Source organism: Dendrobates tinctorius, unplaced genomic scaffold (assembly GCF_039654945.1).
Source record: "Dendrobates tinctorius isolate UK_male_01 unplaced genomic scaffold, ASM3965494v1 ptg000113l, whole genome shotgun sequence".
NCBI lineage: Eukaryota > Metazoa > Chordata > Amphibia > Anura > Dendrobatidae > Dendrobates > Dendrobates tinctorius.
In genome coordinates, this window is record NW_027361781.1 from 2,169,546 (window position 1) to 2,193,604 (window position 24,059).

General features: G+C 43.8%; 1 long non-coding RNA gene across 1 annotated transcript; it reads left to right on the forward strand.

Moving 5' to 3' along the window:
* The first annotated feature begins 12,196 nt into the window (after nt 1-12,196).
* On the forward strand, nt 12,197-21,638 carry LOC141100994 (uncharacterized). The gene is made up of 2 exons (XR_012234838.1): nt 12,197-12,499; nt 16,403-21,638. It is a non-coding gene; the product is annotated as an uncharacterized lncRNA (long non-coding RNA).
* The last annotated feature ends 2,421 nt before the right edge of the window (nt 21,639-24,059 follow it).

Consider the following 24,059-nt stretch of genomic DNA (forward strand, 5'->3'; position numbering starts at 1 on the left):
AACCCTCTGTGTACCTTAGTTACCAGCGCGTTGATGCAGGGAGCTGGTAACCAAGGTAACTAGCGTGTTTCTAAGCGCCGTGCGGCGCTTAGAAATCCGCTGTTCACATTGGTTACCAGCTCCCTGCACCAGCGCGCTGGTATCTAAGGTACACAGCGACGCGCGCGCTCGTCATTGCTTGTGCTGATCGCTGGTGAAGCTGCCTGTTTGGCAGCTGACCAGTGATCATGTAGCGACTCACCAGCGATCCTGACAAGTTCATATTGTTGTCGGGATCGCTGGTGAGTCGCTATGTGTGACGGGGCCCTTAGGCTGAGCAGAGGTCTGGGATGAGGAGAGTATCGATAGCGAGTGAGTGGTGTTCAGCAGCCCCTGACTAGTAGTGCAATGTCAGGCTGCTCATCACCACTGTCTGCCGCTGTCACTGCAATGTTCAGAGCACAGCAGTGTAATCACTCTGCTGTGATCTGAACACTGACTCTGCTCTGTCAGTCAGGGCATTACTGCCCTTACTGGCGTATGGGGCCCGATGAGCAGAGAGGGGCCCGTACCAGGCCACTCCTCTTCTGCTCACCGGGCCCCTGCCGGTTCAGTGACTAAATGGGTGTTCTTGGACGCATGTTCAGTTAAAATCTAATCACCATGTGGGAGGCAGCTGACCTCACCACGCATGTCGCCGGTGTATTAAGTCACTGTCATATGCTGGCGTGCCGCGCCCAAGATGGATGCAGAAAGAGAACGACCCTGGAACACGACCAAGGAGAAACTTTTTTCTTACTTTTGTTGTAAAGCTGCACAAGGGGGCTGAATGGAGAGACAGGGAGAAAGGAAGGAGACAACATGGGCGAAGAATGGAGACGACATGGGGGAAGGAATGGGAAAACACAAGGGGCCAGGAATGAGATATGCGGGGTCCAGAATGGAGTACATATGGGAACGGGATGTGTGACATTACTAGTATAGGGACTAATTAAGGGATGTTATTGCTGCTGTGATGCATTTTATTTTTGAGGATACTGTTTTCAGTGGGGTGGGGGGTCCTGTTATTGTTGCTTTTCTTCATCTGGCGAAGTGTAGAAGTTGGGGAAAAATTGTGGAATGTGCTCTAGATAACATCTTTTGCTGAGACGAGTCGTGGCTGGAAGAAGTGATGGTGGTGTGCGCTGGATGAAGATAAGCAAATATGAAGGACTTCAACTACAGACTTCACCGGTGAGTCAAGGTGTTACCTATACACAATATATTATATACAGACCTCCTGTATGCAATTTCACTGGAAATCACTGTATTATCTGTACAATATATACTATGTACAGAGCTCCTGTGTATAATATCATTGATGATCACTGTTACCTTTTCACTGACACTACATACAGAGCTCATGTGTATAAGGTGATTACTGTATTACCTGTACACTGACACTATACAGCTCTGGCAAAAATTAAGAGACCATTTTCGAATTTTCAGTTTCTGATTTTTCTTTTTATAGGTATATTTTTCAGTAAAATGTAAATCGTTCTTTTAGTCTATAAACTTCTGACAACATAAATTTTGTATTTTTTTTCTGACAAAGAAAAATGGTCAAAATAAAAAAAAAGTGCTTTCAGACCTGAAATAATACAAAGAAAACAAGTTCATAATCATTTAGAAACAACAATACTAATGTTTTAACTCAGGAAGAGTTCTGAAATCAAAATTTTGTGGAATAACCATGATATTTAAAAACAGCTTTCTTGCGTCTTGGCATGCTTTCCACCAGTCTTTCTCACTGCTTCTGGCACAAACATTTAAGCAGTTCTTCTTTGTTTGATGGCTTGTGACTATCCATCATCCTCTTGATTACATTCCAGAGGTTTCAATGGGGTTCAGGTCTGGAGAATGGGTTCCCCTTGACAGCGTTTTGATGTGGTGGTCTCTTAATTTGTTGCCAGAGTTGTATATAAAGCTCCTGTGTATAAGGTCACTGGTGGTCCCTGTCACATGTACACTGTATATTATGTAGAGCTCCTGTGTATAATAGCACTTATGGTAATAATATTTTTTTTTATTAATGATCAGTATTGTAGTATTCAGTCATTATGTGGTGGAGATATGTGATCTGGTCATGGTGTGATGGTATTTGTCCCCTGTATGTGTTATTATTTGGTCACTATGGGGTGGTAATATGTGGTTGGCCCATGGTGTGACAGTATTTGTCCCTTGTATGTGGTCTTATTGTTCATTTAAATAAAAAAATGTATGTGACTCTCAAGGAAAAATAAATCAAAATAAACCTAAAATGAGTATTGGATATTTTAAGAAATGTTTAATAGGTTAGAGCTGGGCCCTGCCAAAAGAGTCTACCTTGTCATAGTGGCAACTTACATTTTTTTTTGGCCAAAACAAAAGCTGATGGCTATGTATTCAATGGCAACTGTTAATGTGTAATTGGTGAGGATGTAGTGCAGAAGTGAAGTTTTTCCAAGAGAAGGCGGTGGGATTGTGGACGGTTTGAGGGGTGAGGTTGTGGTCACTGAAGCAGCCTCTGTCCGGACCCTGAAGCGAAGCGTCACTAGTGACGTCCGTTCTGGGGGCTGGGCTAGTCCCTGCTATACTGAGTATGCATTGATTGTCAATTCCAACGTACGCTCAGCTTCCTTGTGATTTTGCAATATCCTTTTCAATGCATAGTGGCAGTGCGCTCCCTTGAAAACTCTGATGAGAAGTGACAAGCTGTATTGCCAAGTTTTTAACACTAAGGTTCATATACGGCTATAAAGAAGGCCAATACATGCGATATAACACAATTTTATTTCAAAGTACAAAATTAAAGGAATAGTATGATTGCGTACACATTTGTACATTTTAACAAGCTGGCAAGGGAGCGCACTGTCACAGTGCATTGAAAAGGATATTGCAAAGTCACAAGGAAGCACATACTGAGCATACTTCAGCACTGACAACAGATACATGCTCAGTAGAGCAGAAATTAGCCCATATCCTGAAAGGAATGTCACCAATGACTGGTTGATCCTGTATTGGTCTTCGTCCATCTTAGCTATGTCAAAGATGATGTCCATTGAATCACTAAGTGATAGGGAACCCACCACGCTTTCCAATGTCATGGGTTAAGTAAGCAGGCTGCTTGTAAGAAGTAAAATGATTAGCGAGAAATGCTTACACAAAGTGAAATACTACTGAGATTTAAAAACGAATTTTGCAATTGATCAGTGACAAAAGAATATAAAAATCAGTTAGAACTGCAATAAATGCACAAAACAGTCAATGGGTATGGTTATAATAAACCCTGACCTATTGCTTGCAAATCAATGTACAAAAAAATAAGGAATAATCTAGAGAGTTAATAAGTGCTGTATAGCATGTGAAGCCAGGAGAGGGGCACTGAAAAGGCTTCTCAGAGTAAGGCAGACAAGTCAGTAAATCACATTGAGTAATTCTACTCTATATAGGGGATAGATGGTGAAAAAAGTCATTAATTAACACTGTACCCCATCTTTACTGAAAAAAAACAAATGTAGAAATTTTTCCAAATTTATTAAAAAAGAAAAACTGAAATATCACATGGTCATAAGTATTCAGACCCTTTGCTCAGACACTCATATTTAAGTCACATGCTGTCCATTTCCTTGTGATCCTCCTTGAGATGTTCTACATCTTCTTTGGAGTCCAGTTGTGTTTAATTAAACTGATAGGACTTGATTTGTAAAGGTGCACAGCTGTCTATATAAGACCTCACAGCTCACAGTGCATGTCAGACCAAATGAGAATCATGAGGTCAAAGGAACTGGCTAAGGTGCTCAGAGACAAAATTGTGGCAAGGCACAGATCTGGCCAAGGTTACAAAAGAATTTCTACTGTACTCAAGATCCTAAGAGCACAGTGGCCTCCATAACCCTTAAATGGAAGAAGTTTGGGACCACCAGAAGTCTTCCTAGACCTGGCTGTCCAGCCAAACTGAGCAATCGTGGGAGAAGTGCATTGGTGAGAGAGGTAAAGGAGAACCAACCCGAAGATTACACTGGCTGAGCTCCAGAGATGCAGTAGGGAGATGGGAGAAAGTTCCACAAAGTAAAATATCACTGCAGCCGTCCACTAGTGAGGTATTTATGGCAGAGTAGCCTGACGGAAGCCTCTCCTCAGTGCAAGACATGTGAAAGCCCGCATAGAGTTTGCTATAAAGAAAACACATGAAGGATTCCCAGAATATGAGAAATAAGATTCTCTGGTCTGATGAGATGAAGATAGAGCTCTTTGGTGATAATTCTAAGCGGTATGTGTGGAGAAAACCAGTCACTGCTCATCACCTGCCCAATACAATCCCAACAGTGAGACATGGTGGTGGCAGCATCATGCTATGGGGGTGTTTTTCAGCTGCAGGGACAGGACGACTGGTTGCAATTGAAGGAAACATGAATGTGGCCAAGTACAGTGATATCCAGGATGAAAACCTCTTCCAGAGTGCTCTGGACCTCAGACTTGGCCAAGGGTTCACCTTCCAACAAGACAACGACCCTAAGTACACAGCTAAAATAACAAAGGAGTGGCTTCAGAACTCTGTGACCATTCGTGACTGGCACAGCCAGAGCCCTGACCTAAACCCAATTGAGCATTTCTGTAGAGACCTGAAAATGGCTGTCCACCAAAGTTCACCATCCAACCTGAGGGAAATGGAGAGGATCTGCAAGGAAGAATGGAAGAGGATTCCCAATCGAGGTGTGAAAAACTTCATCATTCCCAAGAAGACTCATGGCTGTACTAGCTCAAAAGGGTTCTTCTACTCGATACTGAGCAAAGGGTCTGAATACTTATGACCAGGCGATATTTCAGTATTTGTTTTTTAATAAATTTTCAAAAATTTCTACATTTCTGTTTTTTTTTTTTCAATCAACATGGGGTGCAGAGTGTAGATTAATGAGAAAAAAAAAAAGAATTTTTTGAATTTACCAAATGGCTGCAATGAAACAAAGAGTGAAAAATGTAAAGGGGTCTGAATACTTTCCGTACCCACTGTATAAAAGTACTGAAAACCCCATTTAGCTGGTAAAATGTAGCCTTTCTGTAGACCAGCCTAATGTATTTATTTCCACTTTTGGAGGTCATGCCGCCAATTATAAACTTAAATCTGACCAATGATATTATTGATCAGCCTTTGAAAAGTTAAGAATCTGTGAAACATATTCCATTACGTTATTTTGCTTCCTTCTCTTGCAAGACACCATGTTGAAAATCAGTGTATGTAGTATGTATGTGTGTGTGTCTCTATCAAGCCACGCCCACTCCACACACAGAGCCCCATATCACATCAAAACCCTGTCATGGCCAGCCCAATCTCCAGACATGAACCCCATTGAAAACCTCTGGAATGTAATTAAGAGGATGATGGATAGTCACAAGCCATCAAACAAAGAAGAACTGCTTAAATTTTTGCGCCAGAAGCAGTGTGAAAGACTGGGGGCAAGCATACCAAGACGCATGAAACCTGTGATTAAAAATCACGGTTACTCCACAAAATATTGATTTCTGAACTCTTCCTGAGTTAAAACATTACTATTGTTGTTACTAAATGATTATGAACTTGTTTTATTTGCATTATTTGAGGTCTGAAAGCACTGTTTTTTTTTAAATTATTTTGACCATTCTACTTTGTCAGAAAAAAAAAAATAAAATGTATTGCATGGAAATTTGGCGACATGTCAGAAGTTTATAGACTAAAAGAACAATTTATATTTTACTCAAAAATATACCTATAAAGAGAAAAATCAGACAATCTGAACATATGAAAGTGGTTTCTTAATTTTTTGCCAGAGCTGTATATGTCTACCTGTTGTGGTCAAACCGAGGCCTATTATTCTTATCATTTCTATGGTGTTATCGTCCTTCTGTAAAGCTGGAAATAACACAATTTATTACTGTGCCGACACAGACCACCCTCTGACACAGACTGGTCACAGTGGGAGCCCAGAATCAGGAACTTCTCTTTGTCTGGCACGAAGCATCCTCATTAACTTAAAAATTGAAACACAGATTAAAAAAAGAAACACAAGATGGATTTCTCCAACCCAGGTATCATTTTAATCAGTGTAACAGCGCCAACCTGACAATGTTGGCTCTGACGGCATGATATGGGATATTAGAGGTAGTAGTCCGGTGGCTCTGGCTGACGGGATGATGTGGGATATTAACCCCTTTCTGCCATTAGACGTACTATCCCGTCCATGTGCCCTGGGACTTAATTCCCAAGGACGGGATAGTATGTCTAATGCGATCAGCGGCGCCCACGTGGTGAGCGCCGCTGATCGCGGCCGGGTGTCAGCTGATTATCACAGCTGACACCCGGCACAATGTGTCAGGGGCGGTCACGGACCGCCCCCGACACGTTAACCCCTTGTACACCGCGATCAAACACGATCGCGGTGTACCGGGAGTTAAAGGGAAGCTTCGGCAGGGAGGGGGCTCCCTCCGTGCTTCCCTGAGCCCCCCACGGCAGCGCAATGTGCAGCGCTGCTGCGGGGGACTCTTTCCCTACAGGCCCCCGGATCCAAGATGGCGACGGGGGCCTTCGGGGGCCTGTAGGGAGCTGACTTCCTCACTGCCTGCAAAGCGCAGGCATGAGGAAGTCTGCAGAACTGCCTGTGACAGATCGCTGATCTGTCACATCACAGATCACTGTGACAGATCAGCAATCTGTCACAGGACAGTGATGTCCCACCTGGGACTATGTAATAAAGTTAAAAAAAAAAAAAAAAAAAAAACTAAAAAAAAGTGTAAAAAAAATAAATAAATAAAATCGCTAAATTAGTAAAAAAAAAAAAAAAAAAAAAAAAAAAAATATTCCCCAATAAATTCATTTTTTGAAAATAAAAAATAAAAGTACACATATTTGGTATCGTCGCGTCCGTAGCGACCCGCCCTATAAAACTGTCCCATTAGTTAACCCCTTTAGCGAACCCCTTAAAAAATAAAAATAAAAAACGAAGCAAAAAATAATGATTTATTATCATACCACCGAACAAAAAGTGCAATAACGCGCGATCAAAAAGACACATATAAATATCCATGGTACCGCTGAAAACGTCATCTTGTCCCGCAAAAAACGAGCCGCCATACAGCATCATCCGCAAAAAAATAAAAAAGTTATAGCTCGCAGAATAAAGCGATGCAAAAATAATTTTTTATATAAAATTGTTTTCATTGCAAAAAACCGACAAAACATAAAAAGAGACCTAAATGAGCTATCGCTGTAACCGTACCGCCGAAAAGAATAAAAGCGCTTTATCAATTTTACCGCACGCGGAACGGTGTAAACGCACCCCCCCAAAAGAAATTCATGAAACGCTGGTTTTTGTTCACTCTGCGTCCCAAAAATCGGAATAAAAAGCGATCAAAAAATGTCACGTGCCCGAAAATGGTACCAATAAAAACGTCAACTCGTCCCGCAAAAATAAGACCTCACATGACTCGGTGGGTCAAAATACGGAAAAATTATAGCTCTCAATATGTGGTGATGCAAAAACTATTTTTACAATAAAAAGCGTCTTTTAGCATGCGACAGCCGCCAAACATAAAAACCGCCATAAATAGTAAATCAAACCCCCCGTTATCACCCCCTTAGTTAGAGAAAAATAATAAAATTAAAAAAAAGTATTTATTTCCATTTTCCCGTTAGGGTTAGGGCTAGGGTTCAGATTAGGGTTAGGGGTGTGTTGGGGTTAGGGTTGGAGTTATAATTGGGGGGTTTCCACTGTTTGGGCACATCAGGTGCTCTCCAAATGCAACATGGTGTCTGATCTCAATTCCAACCAATTCTGCGTTGAAAAAGTCAAATGGTGCTCCTTCCCTTCCAAGCTCTGCCATGCGCCCAAACAGTGTTTTACCCCCACATATAGGGTATCAGCATACTCAGGACAAATTGCAAAACAACTTTTGGGGTCCAATTTCTCCTGTTACCCTTAGGAAAATAAAAAATTGGGGGCAAAAATATCATTTTTGTGGAAAAAAATGATTTTTTTATTTTCACGCCCAGGCGTTATAAACTTCTGTGAAGCACTTGGGGGTTCAAAGTGCTCACCACACATCTAGATAAGTTAGGTTGGGGGTCTAGTTTCCAAAATGGGGTCACTTGTGGGGAGTTTCAATAGTTTAGGTACATCAGGGGCTCTCCAAACGCACATGACACCCGCAGACCAATCCATCAAAGTCTGCATTCCAAAACGTCACTACTTCCCTTCCGATCCCCGACGTGTGCCCATACAGTAGTTTTCTCCCACATATGAGGTATCAGCGTACTCAGGACAAATTGGACAACAACTTTTGGGGTCCAATTTCTCCTTGTACCCTTGGGAAAATGAAAAAAATTGATCTTTTAGTCACCATGTTTGTGGAAAAAAATACGATTTTTGTATTTTCATGCACTGGCGTTATAAAGTTCTGTGAAGCACTGGGAGGTTCAAAGTGCTCACCACACATCAAGATAAGTTCCTTGGGGGGTCTAGTTTCCTAAATGGTGTCATTTATGGGCGGTTTCTACTGTTTTGGTACATCAGGGGCTTTCCAAACGCGACATGGTGTCCGATCTCAATTCCAGCCAAAAACGTCAAATGGCGCTGCTTCCCTTCCGAGCTCTGCCATGCGCCCAAATAGTGGTTTACCCCCACATGTGGGGTATCAGCGCACTCAGGACAAATTGCACAATATCTTTTAGGGTCCTGTTACCCTTGGAAAAATAAGAATTGAGGGTGAAAAGATCATTTTTGTGGAAAAAATATTTTTTAATTGTACTGCTGTACGTTATAAACTTCTGTGAAGCCCTTGTGGGTTCAAAGTTCTCACCACATATCTAGATAAGTTCCTTGGGGGGTCTAGTTTCCAAAATGTGGTCACTTGGGGGGGGTTTCCACTGTTTAGGTACATCAGGGGCTCTCCAAACACGACATGGCGTCCGATCTGAATTCCAGCCAATTTTGCATTGAAAAAGTCAAATGGCGCTCTTTCCCTGCTGAGGTCTGCCATGCGCCGAAACAGTGGTTCCCCCCCACATATCAGGTATCGGCGTACTCAGGACAAATTGCACAATAACTTTTGCAGTCCAATTTCTCCTGTTACCCTTGGTAAATTAAAAAAAATTGAACCTGAAGTATTTTTTTAGTGAAAAAAAAAAGTGAAATGTTCATTTTTTTTTTAAATATTCAAAAAATTCCTGTGACGCACCTAAAGGGTTAATAAACTTCTTGAATGTGGTTTTGAGCACCTTAAGGGGTGCAGTTTTTAGAATGGTGTCACTTTTGGGTATTTTCTATCATATAGACCCCTCAAAGTGGCTTCAAATGTGATGTGGTCCGTAAAAATAAAATGGTGTTGCAAAAATGAGAAATCGCTGGTCAACTTTTAACCCTTATAACTTCCTAACAAAAAAAAATTTTGGTTTCAAAATTGTGCTGATGTAAAGTAAACATGTGGGAAATGTTACTTATTCAGTTTTTTGTGTGCTATATCTCTGTGATTTAAGGGCATAAAAATTCAAAGTTGGAAAATTGCGAAATTTTCAAAATTTTCGCCAAATTTCCGTTTTTTTCACAAACGCAAGTTATTTGAATGAAATTTTACCACTAACATGAAGTACAATATGTCACGAGAAAACAGTGTCAGAATCACCAGGATCCATGGAAGCATTCCAGAGTTATTACCTCATAAAGGGACAGTGGTCAGAATTGTAAAAATTGGCCTGGTCATTAACGTGCAAACCACCCTTGGGGATTAAGGGTAGTAGTCCGGTGGCTCTGGCTGACGGGATGATGTGGGATATTAGGGGTAGTAGTCCGGTGGCTCTGGCTGACGGGATGATGTGGGATATTAGGGGTAGTAGTTGGGATATTAGGGGTAGTAGTCCGGTGGCTCTGGCTGATGTGGGATATTAGGGGTAGTAGTCCGGTGGCTCTGGCTGACGGGATGATGTGGGATATTAGGGGGAGTAGTCCGGTGGCTCTGGCTGACGGGATGATGTGGGATATTAGGGGGAGTAGTCCGGTGGCTCTGGCTGACGGGATGATGTGGGATATTAGGGGGAGTAGTCCGGTGGCTCTGGCTGACGGGATGATGTGGGATATTAGGGGTAGTAGTCCGGTGGCTCTGGCTGACGGGATGATGTGGGATATTAGGGGTAGTAGTCCGGTGGCTCTGGCTGACGGGATGATGTGGGATATTAGGGGTAGTAGTCCGGTGGCTCTGGCCGACGGGATGATGTGGGATATTAGGGGTACTAGTCCGGTGGCTCTGGCTGACGGGATGATGTGGGATATTAGGGGTAGTAGTCCGGTGGCTCTGGCTGACGGGATGATGTGGGATATTAGGGGTAGTAGTTGGGATATTAGGGGTAGTAGTCCGGTGGCTCTGGCTGATGTGGGATATTAGGGGTAGTAGTCCGGTGGCTCTGGCTGACGGGATGATGTGGGATATTAGGGGGAGTAGTCCGGTGGCTCTGGCTGACGGGATGATGTGGGATATTAGGGGGAGTAGTCCGGTGGCTCTGGCTGACGGGATGATGTGGGATATTAGGGGTAGTAGTCCGGTGGCTCTGGCTGACGGGATGATGTGGGATATTAGGGGTAGTAGTTGGGATATTAGGGGTAGTAGTCCGGTGGCTCTGGCTAATGTGGGATATTAGGGGTAGTAGTCCGGTGGCTCTGGCTGACGGGATGATGTGGGATATTAGGGGGAGTAGTCCGGTGGCTCTGGCTGACGGGATGATGTGGGATATTAGGGGGAGTAGTCCGGTGGCTCTGGCTGACGGGATGATGTGGGATATTAGGGGGAGTAGTCCGGTGGCTCTGGCTGACGGGATGATGTGGGATATTAGGGGTAGTAGTCCGGTGGCTCTGGCTGACGGGATGATGTGGGATATTAGGGGTAGTAGTCCGGTGGCTCTGGCTGACGGGATGATGTGGGATATTAGGGGTAGTAGTCCGGTGGCTCTGGCTGACGGGATGATGTGGGATATTAGGGGTAGTAGTCCGGTGGCTCTGGCTGACGGGATGATGTGGGATATTAGGGGTACTAGTCCGGTGGCTCTGGCCGACGGGATGATGTGGGATATTAGGGGTACTAGTCCGGTGGCTCTGGCTGACGGGATGATGTGGGATATTAGGGGTAGTAGTCCGGTAGCTCTGGCTGACGGGATGATGTGGGATATTAGGGGTAGTAGTCCGGTGGCTCTGGCTGAAAGGATGATGTGGGATATTATAATGAATGTGGCTATGGAGAGTGGGCGGGGTATATCTGGCAGCGCCGGGCTCTTCAGCTATTGCTATAACTACCAATTTTCTGCTCTTATAAAAGCCGCTTTGAACTGCCGCTCCAGCAAGAATCCGTAGTCAGACACTAGTTCTGAACACTTACCCTTCCCTGTGTGAACCTTCTCTGCCCCTATACTCGCACAGGGTGTGTATAGTGTCAGAGAATGAATTCTTGCTAGAGCAGCAGGTCAAAACAGCTTCTAAAAAGGGCATTAACTAGGCAGTTAAAATATCATTTTTTTATATAATGTTGAAGAGGAAAGTAAGCAAAATAAGTAATGGAGTATTTTACAAAGATTCATAACTTTACAACAGCATATTATGAATTTGTTTTAGTTATTCTAAGTTTTTAATTTACATGAATCATAACATGCCTGATGATAATCAATAGACAGTTTTAGGGGTATTTCAGAGAAAGTCATGTCAAATTGGACTTTAGTTACCCTCCCCAGGTCCAGTGCAGAGTCTCTGCCACTGGAGCGCTGACATGTTAACAGATCCGATAGCCAATAAGCGAGCTCAGAGGCTCCAAGCCGACTACATTGGAAGATGTGCTGAACTCACTTATTGTTTGCAGCTCTTAACATACTGGTAATGCTGCAGACAGACATTGGGAGCAGAGACAGACTTTTTTAAAAAAACTTTTTTTTTAAAAAAGGACAACCCCTTTTAAAGACGTTTAACAAATGGTTTACATAATTGATATGATCATAAGATCTAAAGCCATTTAAGGATGGTACTCTTATTAATCAGCACTAGGGGGCAGCGTAACACTGCTGACAATTATTTATTATTATAGCGCCATTTATTCCATTGCGCTTTACATCTGAGGAGGGGTGTACATAATAAAAACAAGTACAGTAATCTTAAGCAATACAGTACAAGTCACGATGGGTACAGGAGGAGAGAGGACCCTGCCCGCGAGGGCTCACAATCTACAAGGGATGGGTGAGAATACAGTAGGCGAGGGTAGAGCTGGTCGTGCAGCGGTTTGGTGGATCGGTGGTTACTGCAGGTTATAGGCTTGTCGGAAGAGGTGGGTCTTCAGGCTCTTTTTGAAGGTTTCCATGGTAGGCGAGAGTGATATGTTGTGGTAGAGAGTTCCAGAGTAGGAGGGGGTGTGCAGGAGAAATCTTGTATACGATTGTGGGAAGAGGAGATAAGAGGGGAGTAAAGAAGGAGATCTTGTGAGGATCGGAGGTTGCGTGCAGGTAAGTACTGGGAGACGAGATGAATGGAGGACACAGGTTGTGGATGGCTTTGTATGTCATGGTTAGGGTTTTGAACTGGAGTCTTTGGGTAATGGGGAGCCAGTGTAGGGACTGACAGAGGGGAGAGCCCGGGGAATAGCGGGGGGACAGGTGGATTAGTTGGGCAGCAGAGTTTAAAATAGATTGGAGAGGTGCGAGTGTTAGAAAGGAGGCCACAGAGCAGGAGGTTGCAGTAGTCAAGGTGGCAGATGATGAGGGCATGGACTAGGGTTTTTGCAGATTCTTGGTTGAGGAATGTATGGATCCATGAAATATTTTTGAGTTGAAGTCAGTAGGAAGAGCTTGGATATGTGATGAGAGAGAGAGAGAGAGAGAGAGAGAGAGAGAGAGAGAGAGAGAGAGAGAGAGAGAGAGAGAGAGAGAGAGAGAGAAAATCAGTGTCAAGGATCACCCCGAGGCAGCAGAGAGCTTGTGGGACTGGGGAGAGTGAAAAAAAAACTCACACAACAAGATATGGCTTTACCAAAACCCTGTCCGATGACAGATGCACATATAGCAGGATGCAGCTGGCCTCCACTAATAGAGGCAAGGGGCAACTCAGGTGCAAACTACTGATAAAAACAACCACCCCACATCTAACAAACCATGGTGGGGTTGGCTGCCTAGTAGGATAAATGCACATTGATAAGGCTTGCATCGGACGCCAGTCACACATATGTAAGTGTGATGCAAAGTGTCTGGTTTGCAACCTATTAATGACGCCCATAGTAGGGACTTGCAATATCATGAGAAGCCTTGACGTTGGCTTGCAGGCTTTATCTATTTTGGGCAAAATATTAACCAATACCTCATTTAATGTATTCATCATATGCATTAATTTTGTGCACTTATATCATTTTTTGCGGGATGCAGTTGGGCCTCTTTTTGTTGGCTTGGTCTAATGGGGTGTCTGCCACTGAGTGTTGCATATTATAGTGCTGTAGCAGCCCGCCTGAAAATACTATGGGCGTCATTAATAGGTTGCAAACCAGACACTTTGCATCACACTTACATATGTGTGACTGGCGTCCTATGCAAGCCTTATCTATGTGCATTTATCCTACTAGGCAGCCAACCCCCACCATGGTTTGTTAGATGTGGGGTGGTTGTTTTTATCAGTAGTTTGCACCTGAGCTGCCCCCTTGCCTCTATTAGTGGAGGCCCGCTGCATCCTGCTTTATGTGCATCTGTCATCGGACAGGGTTTTGGTAAAGCCATATCTTGTTGTGTGAGTTTTTTTGAATTTTTTCTATGTTAGCAGATTGGGGAGAGTGGGCAGCCATTTACTTTAATGGATAGATCCGTTGGGTGAGTCGAGTGAGATGTGGGAAAGATGATTAATTCTGTTTTGTCCATATTAAGTTTTAGAAATCTAGCGGAGAAGAAGGATGAAACATCAGACATTGAGGGATTCTGGTTAGTAGGGAGGTGATATCTCGTCCAGAGATGTAGATCTGTGTGTCATCAGCATAGAGGTGACACTGAAAGCCGTGAGATTCTATGAGCTGTCAGAGGCCAAAGGTGTAAATGGAGAAGAGCAGGGGTCCTAGGACTGAACCTTGTGGGACTCCGACAGATTGGGGGTGAGGTGAGGAAGTGGTGTGCGAGTGGGAGACGCTGAATGTCCGGTCTGTTAGATATGATGAGATCCAAGATAGGGCCAAGTCTGTGATGCCAAGAGATAGGAGAGTTTGTAGCAATAGGGAATGGTCCACTGTGTCAAAGGCAGAGGACAGGTCCAGGAGGAGGAGGACAGAGTAGTGTCGCTTGGTCTTGGCAGTTAATAGGTCATTGGTGATCTTAGTGCAGTTTCAGTGGAGTGGTGCGCCCGGAAACCAGATTGTAAGCGGTCGAAGAGGGAGCAGGAAGAGAGGTGGGCGGACAGTTCATGATGGACGTGTTGTTCCAGTAGTTTTGAGGTACAGGGGAGAAGGGATATAGGGCGATAGCCAGATACAGGGGATGGGACAAGAGAGGGCTTTTTGGGAATAGGTGTGATTGAGGCATGTTTGAAGCTTGAGGGGAAAACACCAATTGTTAGTGATAGCTTGAAGAGATGGGTTAGGATGAAGACTGTGGTGAGGTTTGGGATGAAGTGGGATGGGATCGGGTCAAGTGCACAGGTGGTGAGATGTGATCTTGAGAGTAGAGTGGAGAGTTGATATTCTTTAATGATAGAGAAGTTGGTTTGAGGATGAGGGCTGGGCGGTTAAGAGGAAGGGCTCTGGGTGTTGTCGACCAAAACTGTCCCTGATGTTATCAATCTTCTGTTTGAAGAATGAGGCAAAGTCTTGAGCTGAGATAAGTGGAGAATGAGTAGGTGCTGGGGGACAGAGGAGAGAATTGAAGGTGTTGAATAGCTGTTTAGGGTTGTGAGACAGGGAGGATATGAGATGAGAAGTAAGTTTGTTTAGCTGTGGCGAGCGTGGTTTTGAAAGTAGTGAGGGACTGTTTGAATGCGATGAAGTCCTCGTTGTAGTGGGATCTTTTCCATCTCCGCTCAGCAACTTTGGAAGCCCGTCTCAGTTCTTTGGTCAGGCTGGTGTGCCAGGGATGTCTGTTGATTTTGCGAGCTTTAGTATGTTTGAGAGGGGCAACCGATTCCAAAGCTGCAACTATTGCGGTGTTATATAGAGCGGCATCCGCATTGTGTAGGGAACTTATGTCTGTAAGAGGGAGAAGGTATTCAGACAGTGAGTGTAGATCGAGGTGTTTAAGATATCTGCAAGGGTGGGCAAGTTTGTGGGGTGGGGAGTGTGGACCTGGAGAAGAGAGGGAAGAGAATGTTAGTAGGTTGTGGTCAGAAAGAGGGAGCGATGAGTTAGAGAGCAGAAGCAGGTGAAGAGGAGGTCCAGTGTGTGGCCATCTTTGTGAGTGGCTGCAGAAGACCATTGAGTGAGGCCGAAGGAGGAAGTGAGATAGAAGCTTAGTGGCAGCTGAGAGGGAAGTGTCAATGGGGATGTTGAAGTCGCCTAAGATGATAGTGGGGATGTCAGCGAAGAGGAAATGAAGTAGCCAGGTGGTGGCTGGCCCTGGGGGACGGTAAATGACAGCTAGTTGGTGGGGGAGTAGATGCGCACAGAATGTACCTCAAAGGAAGGGAGGGAAACAGAGGGTGGCATTGGGATTTTGGTGAAGGAGCAGTTATCTGTCAGGAGAAAACCAACACCTCCGCCATGCTTGCTGCTGGGGCGGGGGGTGTGGGAAAGCTGGAATCCATCATATGAAAGTGCAGCAGGAGAGGCTGTGTCAGAGGGGGTGAGCCAGATTTTGTTGATGGCGAGAATGGAAAGTTAGTAATGAAAAGATCATGGATGTAGGAAAGTTTGTTGCAGACAGATTGAGCGTTGCATAGAGCTCCTGTTGGTGGGACTGGGGAAGTGGGGGCCGGGTGAATGGGTATAAAGTTAGAGAGGTTACGGAAAGTGTGATAGAGCATGGATGGGAGGTAGAAATGACTGTGGGGATGTGGTGAAGAGGACCAGGATTTGGAGCAATATCACCAGCAGTGAGGAGGAGCAGAGAAAGTGTTAGCGGGTGGGAGCAGGAGAGGGCTGTCTGTGTTTGGAAGCAGAGGATTGTATGCTGAGGAGCAGCTCTGAGGAGGTGGTGAGATGGATGGGGAGGATTGAGGAAGAGATTACATCACCAAGCACAATGCTGAGTGTTGGATGGAGTGGTGTAAAGCCACCACCACTGGACTCTGGAGGAGACCTGGATTGTAAGCTTGCTTGGTATCTGTTGATTTTTGTGGTTATTATTATGCTGTAATGTCTTTTATTGTCTGTACAAGGCCCTTCTAAAATGTAAAGTGCTGCAGAATATGTTGGCGCTATAGAAATAAAATTATTATGTTTTGTGCAGTGATGCATCGCACTTCTCTATCGGTCATCTAACGGAAGAGCTTGGGTTTGGTGATTCCAGGAGAACGTTACCCCCTGATCCCATTGTGCCCGCTGCACAGATGGTGGAGGATGATAACACTATGAGCCGTTACCAGGGGGTGGCCTCGGGCTCTTAGCTCCAGTGAAGGGAAACCTTAATGCTTTACGCTCAAGACATTGTGGACAATTGTAGCTTCCGGTTTGGGGGGGTTCGCCCTTTTCTGTTCCCCATGACTGTGCCCAGTGCACCAGGTCCATACAGATATGGAGGAAGAACATGAGCGGCTGCACAGAGCCCGGACCTCACCCCATCCAACACCTTTGGGATGAACTAGAGCAGATATTGTGAGCCCAGACATCACCAACATCAGTGCCATTACCCCTTAGATGTCAGTCAGAGGTCTGGTTTGGGCTCAGGATTGCTTCTTCCAATATGTGGCGTTAAGAGTTCTGGTCCTCTTACGCTTTGAAGAGGTAGTTGCATATTTAATTTCCCAGAGAACCATTCCATGGCTTATAAGCCTCCTTACACTGGCATGTCACTCTCCATGAGGAGAGACGTTACCTCTTGGATGATGGAAGAACATGGTCTGAACATACCACATCTCTTGGCAGGGGAGGAAACAAAGTATACAGACTTACAGTATGGGATCACAGCTGATTCTTTCTGTTAGGTAAAGCTTTTGCTGTCTGTATACTCTTTTGCTTTCTCCCCTGCCCAGGAGCTGTGGTATGATCAGACCATGTTCCTGTACGGTCAGACACAGCCATTACACAGTACACAGCAGCGGCATGTTTATAAGATCTCATCACAATGTGGAACCTGCCTGTTAATCTAGGATCAGTTAATTAAAATGGATTTTGTTTGGGCCAAAAACTATTTAAAGCCCACTGTAGGTAAAGCTTCAGGTATGACCAACCTTGTTCCTCTTGTGCAATTTACAATGGGATTTCCAGCTGAAAACCAAGGCAGACGGAGCCAAGCCACACGAGGATTAGAGTCACTTACGCAGCTTTTCTGGATGGCGCATAGTCATAAATCCATATAAAATTTACTCCAATATTAAAAGGTGAAAAATACATATTTTGTTTTTCAATAATTATATACAAAGCAATTATGTAGCACCATTAATTACACAGCACTATACGGACATCATCACTGTCCCCATTGGGGTTCACAATCTTGAATGGTATAAGTTGAATGGAGCTGGTCAGATGTGACATCATTTGAAGTGTGACATCTTTAACCCCTTCCTGACATCCGACGTACTATCCCGTCCATGGGCCCCGGGCCCCTATGCCCATGGACGGGATAGTACGTCTACCGCGATCAGCGGCGCCCACATGGTGAGCGCCGCTGATTGCGGCCGGGTGTCAGCTGATTATCACAGCTGACACCCGGCACAAAGTCAGGGGCCGACACGTTAACCCCTTGCACACAGCGATCAAACATGATCGCGGTGTACCAGGGGTTAAAGGGAAGCATCGGCAAGGAGGGGGCTCCCTCCGTGCCTCCCTGAGCCCCCCACGGCAGCGCAACGTGCAGCGCTGCTGCGGGGGGCTCCTTTCCTGCAGGCCCCCGGATCCAAGATGGCGACGGGGGCCTTCGGGGGGCCTGCTGGGAGCTGGCTTCCTCACTGCCCGCAGAGCGCAGGCATGAGGAAGTCTGCAGTAGTGCCTGTGACAGATCGCTGATCTGTCACAGTGATCTGTGATGTGACAGATCAGCGATCTGTCACAGGACAGTGATGTCCCACCTGGGACTATTTAATAAAGTTAAATAAAAAAATAAAAAAAAGTGTTAAAATAATTTAAAAAAGAAAATAAAAAAAAAAATTCCCCCAAATAAATCCATTTTTTGGAAATAAAAAACCCCAAAATAATAAAAGTACACATATTAGGTATCGCCGCATCCGTAACGACCCGCCCTATAAAACTGTCCCATTAGTTAACCCCTTTAGTGAACCCCTTAAAAAATAAAAAACGAAGCAAAAAATAATGATTTATTATCATACCGCCAAACAAAAAGTGTAATAACGCGCGATCAAAAAGACGCATATAAATATCCATGGTACCGCTGAAAACGTCATCTTGTCCCGCAAAAAACGAGCCGCCATACAGCATCAGCGAAAAAATAAAAAAGTTATAGCTCGCAGAATAAAGCGATGCAAAAATTATTATTTTTTATATAAAATAGTTTTCATTGCATAAAACCGACAAAACATAAAAAAACGACCTAAATGAGATATCGCTGTAACCATTCTGACCCGAAGAATAAAACCGCTTTATCAATTTTACCTCACGCGGAACGGTGTAAACGCACCCCCCAAAAGAAATTCATGAAACACTGGTTTTTGTTCATTCTGCGTCCCAAAAAATCAGAATAAAAAGCGATCAAAAAATGTCACATGCCCGAAAACGGTACCAATAAAAACGTCAACTCGTCCCACAAAAAATAAGACCTCACATGACTCGGTGGGTCAAAATACGGAAAAATTATAGCTCTCAATATGTGGTGATGCAAAAAACTATTTTTACAATAAAAAGCGTCTTTTAGCGTGCGACAGCCGCCAAACATAAAAACCGCCATAAATAGTAAATCAAACCCCCCGTTAGCACCCCCTTAGTTAGGGAAAAATAATAAAATAAAAAAAAAAAAAAATGTATTTATTTCCATTTTTCCATTAGGGTTAGGGTTAGGGGTGTGTCGGGGTTCAGGTTGGAGTTAGAATTGGGGGTTTCCACTGTTTGGGCAACATGGTGTCTGATCTCAATTCCATCCAATTCTGAGTTGAAAAAGTCAAATGGTGCTCCTTCCCTTCCAAGCTCTACCATGCGCCCAAACAGTGTTTTACCCCCACATGTAGGGTAACAGCCTACTCAGGACAAATTGCAAAACAATTTTTGGGGTCCAATTTCTCCTGTTACCCTTAGGAAAATAAAAAATTGGGGGCAAAAATATCATTTTTGTGGAAAAAAATGATTTTTTTATTTTCACGTCCAAGCGTTATAAACTTCTGTGAAGCACTTGGGGGTTCAAAGTGCTCACCACACATCTAGATAAGTTCCGTGGGGGGTCTAGTGTCCAAAATGGGGTCACTTGTGGGGAGTTTCAATAGTTTAGGTACATCAGGGGCTCTCCAAACGCACATGACACCCGCAGACCATTCCATCAAAGTCTGCATTCCAAAACGTCACTACTTCCCTTCCGAGCCCCGACGTGTGTCCATACAGTAGTTTTCTCCCACATATGGGGTGTCAGCGTACTCAGGACAAATTGGTCAACAACTTTTGGGGTCCAATTTCTCCTGTTACCTTTGGGAAAATAAAAAAAATTGGGGACTAATTGATCATGTTTGTGGAAAAAATACGAATTTTTTATTTTCACGCCCGGGCGTTATAAACTTCTGTGAAGCACTGGGGGGTTCAAAGTGCTCACCACACATCTAGATAAGTTCCTTGGGGGGTCTAGTTTACAAAATGGTGTCATTTGAGGGGGGTTTCCACTGTTTTGGTACATCAGGGGTTTTCCCAATCGCGACATGGTGTCCGATCTCAATTCCAGCCAAAAACATCAAATGGCGCTGCTTCCCTTCCGAGCTCTGCCATGCGCCCAAATAGTGGTTTACCCCCACATGTGGGGTATCAGCGTACTCAGGACAAATTGCACAATAACTTTTAGGGTCCGGTTACCCTTGGAAAAATAAGAATTGAGGGTGAAAAGATCATTTTTTTGGAAAAAATATGATTTTTTAATTGTACGGCTTTATGTTATAAACTTCTCTGAAGCCCTTGGGGGTTCAAAGTTCTCACCACACATCTAGATAAGTTCCTTGGGGGGGTCTAGTTTCCAAAATGGGGTCACTTGTAGGGGGTTTCCACTGTTTAGGTACATCAGGACCTCTCCAAATGTGACATGGCGTCCGATCTGAATTCCAGACAATTTTGCATTGAAAAAGTCAAACAGCGCTCCTTCCATTCTGAGCTCTGCCATGCGCCGAAACAGTCGTTCCTCCCTGCATATCACATATCAGCGTACTCAGGACAAATTGCACAATAACTTTTGCAGTCCAATTTCTCCTGTTACCCTTGGTAAAATAAAAAAAATTGTACCTGAAGTATTTTTTTTGTGAAAAAAGTTAGTTCATTTTTTTTTTTTAAATATTCAAAAAAATTCCTGTGACGCACCTAAATGGTTAATAAACTTCTTGAATGTGGTTTTGAGCACCTTAAGGGGTGCAGTTTTTAGAATGGTGTCACTTTTGGGTATTTTCTATCATATAGACCCCTCAAAGTGGTTTCAAATGTGATGTGGTCCTAAAAATAAAATGGTGTTGTAAAAATGAGAAATCGCTGGTCAACTTTTAACCCTTATAACTTCCTAACGAAAAAAAATTTTGGTTCCAAAATTGTGCTGATGTAAAGTAAACATGTGGGAAATGTTAGTTATCAAGTTTTTTGTGTGCCGTATCTCTGTGATTTAAGGGCATAAAAATTCAAAGTTGGAAAATTGCGAAATTTTCAAAATTTGCCAAATTTCCATTTTTCTCACAAATAAACGCAAGTTATTTGAATGAAATTTTACCACTAACATGAAGTACAATATGTCATAAGAAAACAATGTCAGAATCACCGGGATCCATGGAAGCGTTCCAGAGTTATGACCTCATAAAGGTACAGTGGTCAGAATTGTAAAAATTGGCCCGGTCATGAACGTGCAAACCATCCTTGGGGGTGAAGGGGTTAAAGTATAACATCAGAAATATACTAGAATGGTAACCCATGGTATATTCTCCTTCACGCTGTCATGTCCTGATCCACAGGTACGTCTGAGCTTGCTCTTAATCCAGATTACCCACTGCACTCCGGAATCCCATGTACTCCTCTTCCTCTGTTCTAACTGAAATTCTGTGACTCAACACGTCCGATTATCCATCACCCTCAGATCCTTCAGACAGGACCTGAAAACCCATCTCTTCAGGAATGCTTACAGCCTGCAATAACCATTCTGCCGCCTCACCACCACCCGAGCTTCTGTCTCTTCCCCATTATCCCATAGAATGCAAGTCCGCAAGGACAGGGTCCTCTCCCCTCTGTACCAGTCTGTCATTGTAAATTTGTTTACTGTAAACGATATCTATAACTTTTGTGTAACCCCTTCTCATGTACAGCACCATGGAATTAATGGTGCTATATAAATAAATAATAATAATCTAGATTCTCTAACAGTATGTATTTGGAATGTGGGAGGAAACCGGAGAACCCAGAGGAAACCCACACAAACTCCTTGAAGATGTTGTACTTGTTGGATTTGAACCCAGAGCTGCAAGGTTGCAGTGCTAACCACTGAGCCACCATACAGTGCTAACCACTGAGCCACCATGCTGCCCCATATAGATTTATGATTTGGGTTCCTTTTTGGTATATTGGTTCTGGAATATAAATAATGTGGCAAATTCCATGTAGATTTTTTTTGTCCACCGCGTGCTCAGGATATAACCCAGTCAGTCTGTATGTGCTCTGTACAGAGAGGTAAGAGCTCTGGGCTGTGGTGATTGAAGCACACACAGGTCATTTACACACTGGAATAGTAGACACGCCATTAACATACATAGGAGACTGGTCAGCGCCAGGACGAAGTTACTCATCTGTAGAAAATCACTGTAGGAGGGAATAGACGCCACTAGTAATCCATAACTAAAGGATAAATAATTCAGGGTGACGCTCAGGCTACGTGCACACGCTGCGGATTGGTCTGCCGATTTTTCCACGCTGATTTTGCAAAATCCGCAGGTAAATCTGCAGATAAGAAGACCTGCGGTTTATCTGCGGATTTGCCCTGCGGTTTATCACCTCTACAATGGAGGAGATGGCAAACTGCAGCGGAATCCACAGAAAAGAATGACATGTCTATTCTTTCTGCGGATTGGAAACAGTGGAAAATTCCACACCATGTGGACTGCGGTTTCCATTGGTTATAATGGTACTGTACAACGCAGCAGATTCTGCTGCGGAACCGCAGGGCCGGATCCGCAGCAGAATCTGCAGCGTGTGCACATACCCTTAGGGTAGCACATATCCCCTTCCCACCAATTCTTTAACATGACCAAATAAGTAACAATCCATAGTGGTGCCCACACTGTAGTACCGCACAGGCATACTATGGACACCAAGGTCACACACACCAGTGTCTAAAGGATTTGTGTAAGATTAGAAATCAAGGCCATCATCTCTCTAAAAACAGCCCCACCCTGTCTACAGGTTGTATGTGTTATTGTAGCTCAGGTCCACTTGCTGTAACGCAATACCAGACAGAACCTGTATCACATAGGGGGCGACACTTTTCTCTTGAATAATGTCACCTCTCCCGTTTTACTAATTGATTATATACCTCACAAAATAAGTTTTCATGGAGTATCTTTCTTAGAGCTCAACCCTCCGCTATACTTTTTGGAAATGAATAAATTGACAAGTGGGCGTTACAATTTGACAAACACCATTACACAATCTGGCACTCAACATTGATTGGACATTATGTAGGTACAAACCACCTTTGGCAGGGGGAATGGGAACACCTGATTGTCTATTATAAATGCTTTCTAGGAATATCAGAAGACCGGCACAGTACAGAGACCACGCTCCAGACATTTTTTCACAAGGAATGTAGTCATTTACTAAAATTTCACTTACATGGCTCTATTAGTAATCATGACTGTCACAATGTTACTGTTATTCACAGGCGCTGGGTCTTTCGGAGAAAAGTGTCAGTCGGATTTGGGGAACATCGTGGGAACTTTTTTTTTTCTTTTTTTATAATAAATTGGTGCACAAGGGACAGCGTCTTGCTTTTATTCATTTTATTAATGTTTCTCAGGTTTCCATTTCTGGACTACGTTGAACCCGCGTGGGATTTTAATTTTTTTTATACAATGGTGAACTAGGTATAACATGGGGGCGTGTACGTAAAGTTTTTTTTATATGTATGATTTATTTTTGATTACTGGGTTCTGATAACTTCAGGGCTTGATGTCAGCTGTGTTCTTGGACACTCCATAGCTGACATCAACCCCAACTGCCGTTACCTTGATTGCAAACGCACCGGAGTAAATCAGGAAGAGCGAAGGAGAAATCTAATGTGAGGCTCCAATTCTGGGGTGGCTGTGCGCTGGCATTTTTAGGCTGGGAAGGGCCCAATAACCTTGGACCTTCCTAGTCTTATATCAGTTCTCAGCTGTCTGCTTTACCTTTGCTGGTTATCAAAAAAATAGGTGGAACAACAAGTCATTTTATTAGGTTTATACATGTACAGTAAACCACACAGGCAAAGCACTAAATATACATCTCACAGATACTGGTTTACCCCACATCTGTCTATTCTCTGTCTTTGCACATCTAACTTTTGTTCTGCATTATATTCCGGTATAGATCACACGAATAACACACACGTACCACAGATACGTCACACGGACACACAACCCTGATAACAGTACAATCAGGATGTGTGAACTAGGCCTAACCTGTATGGTCGAGCAAAGTCCGAAAAGGCAAATAAATGTGCGTCACCGGCGAGTCGTGGTACATACCCGTATTGCAGTCCCCTTTACGTTCTTTCAGGACCGGTATCTACCGCCAGTGTC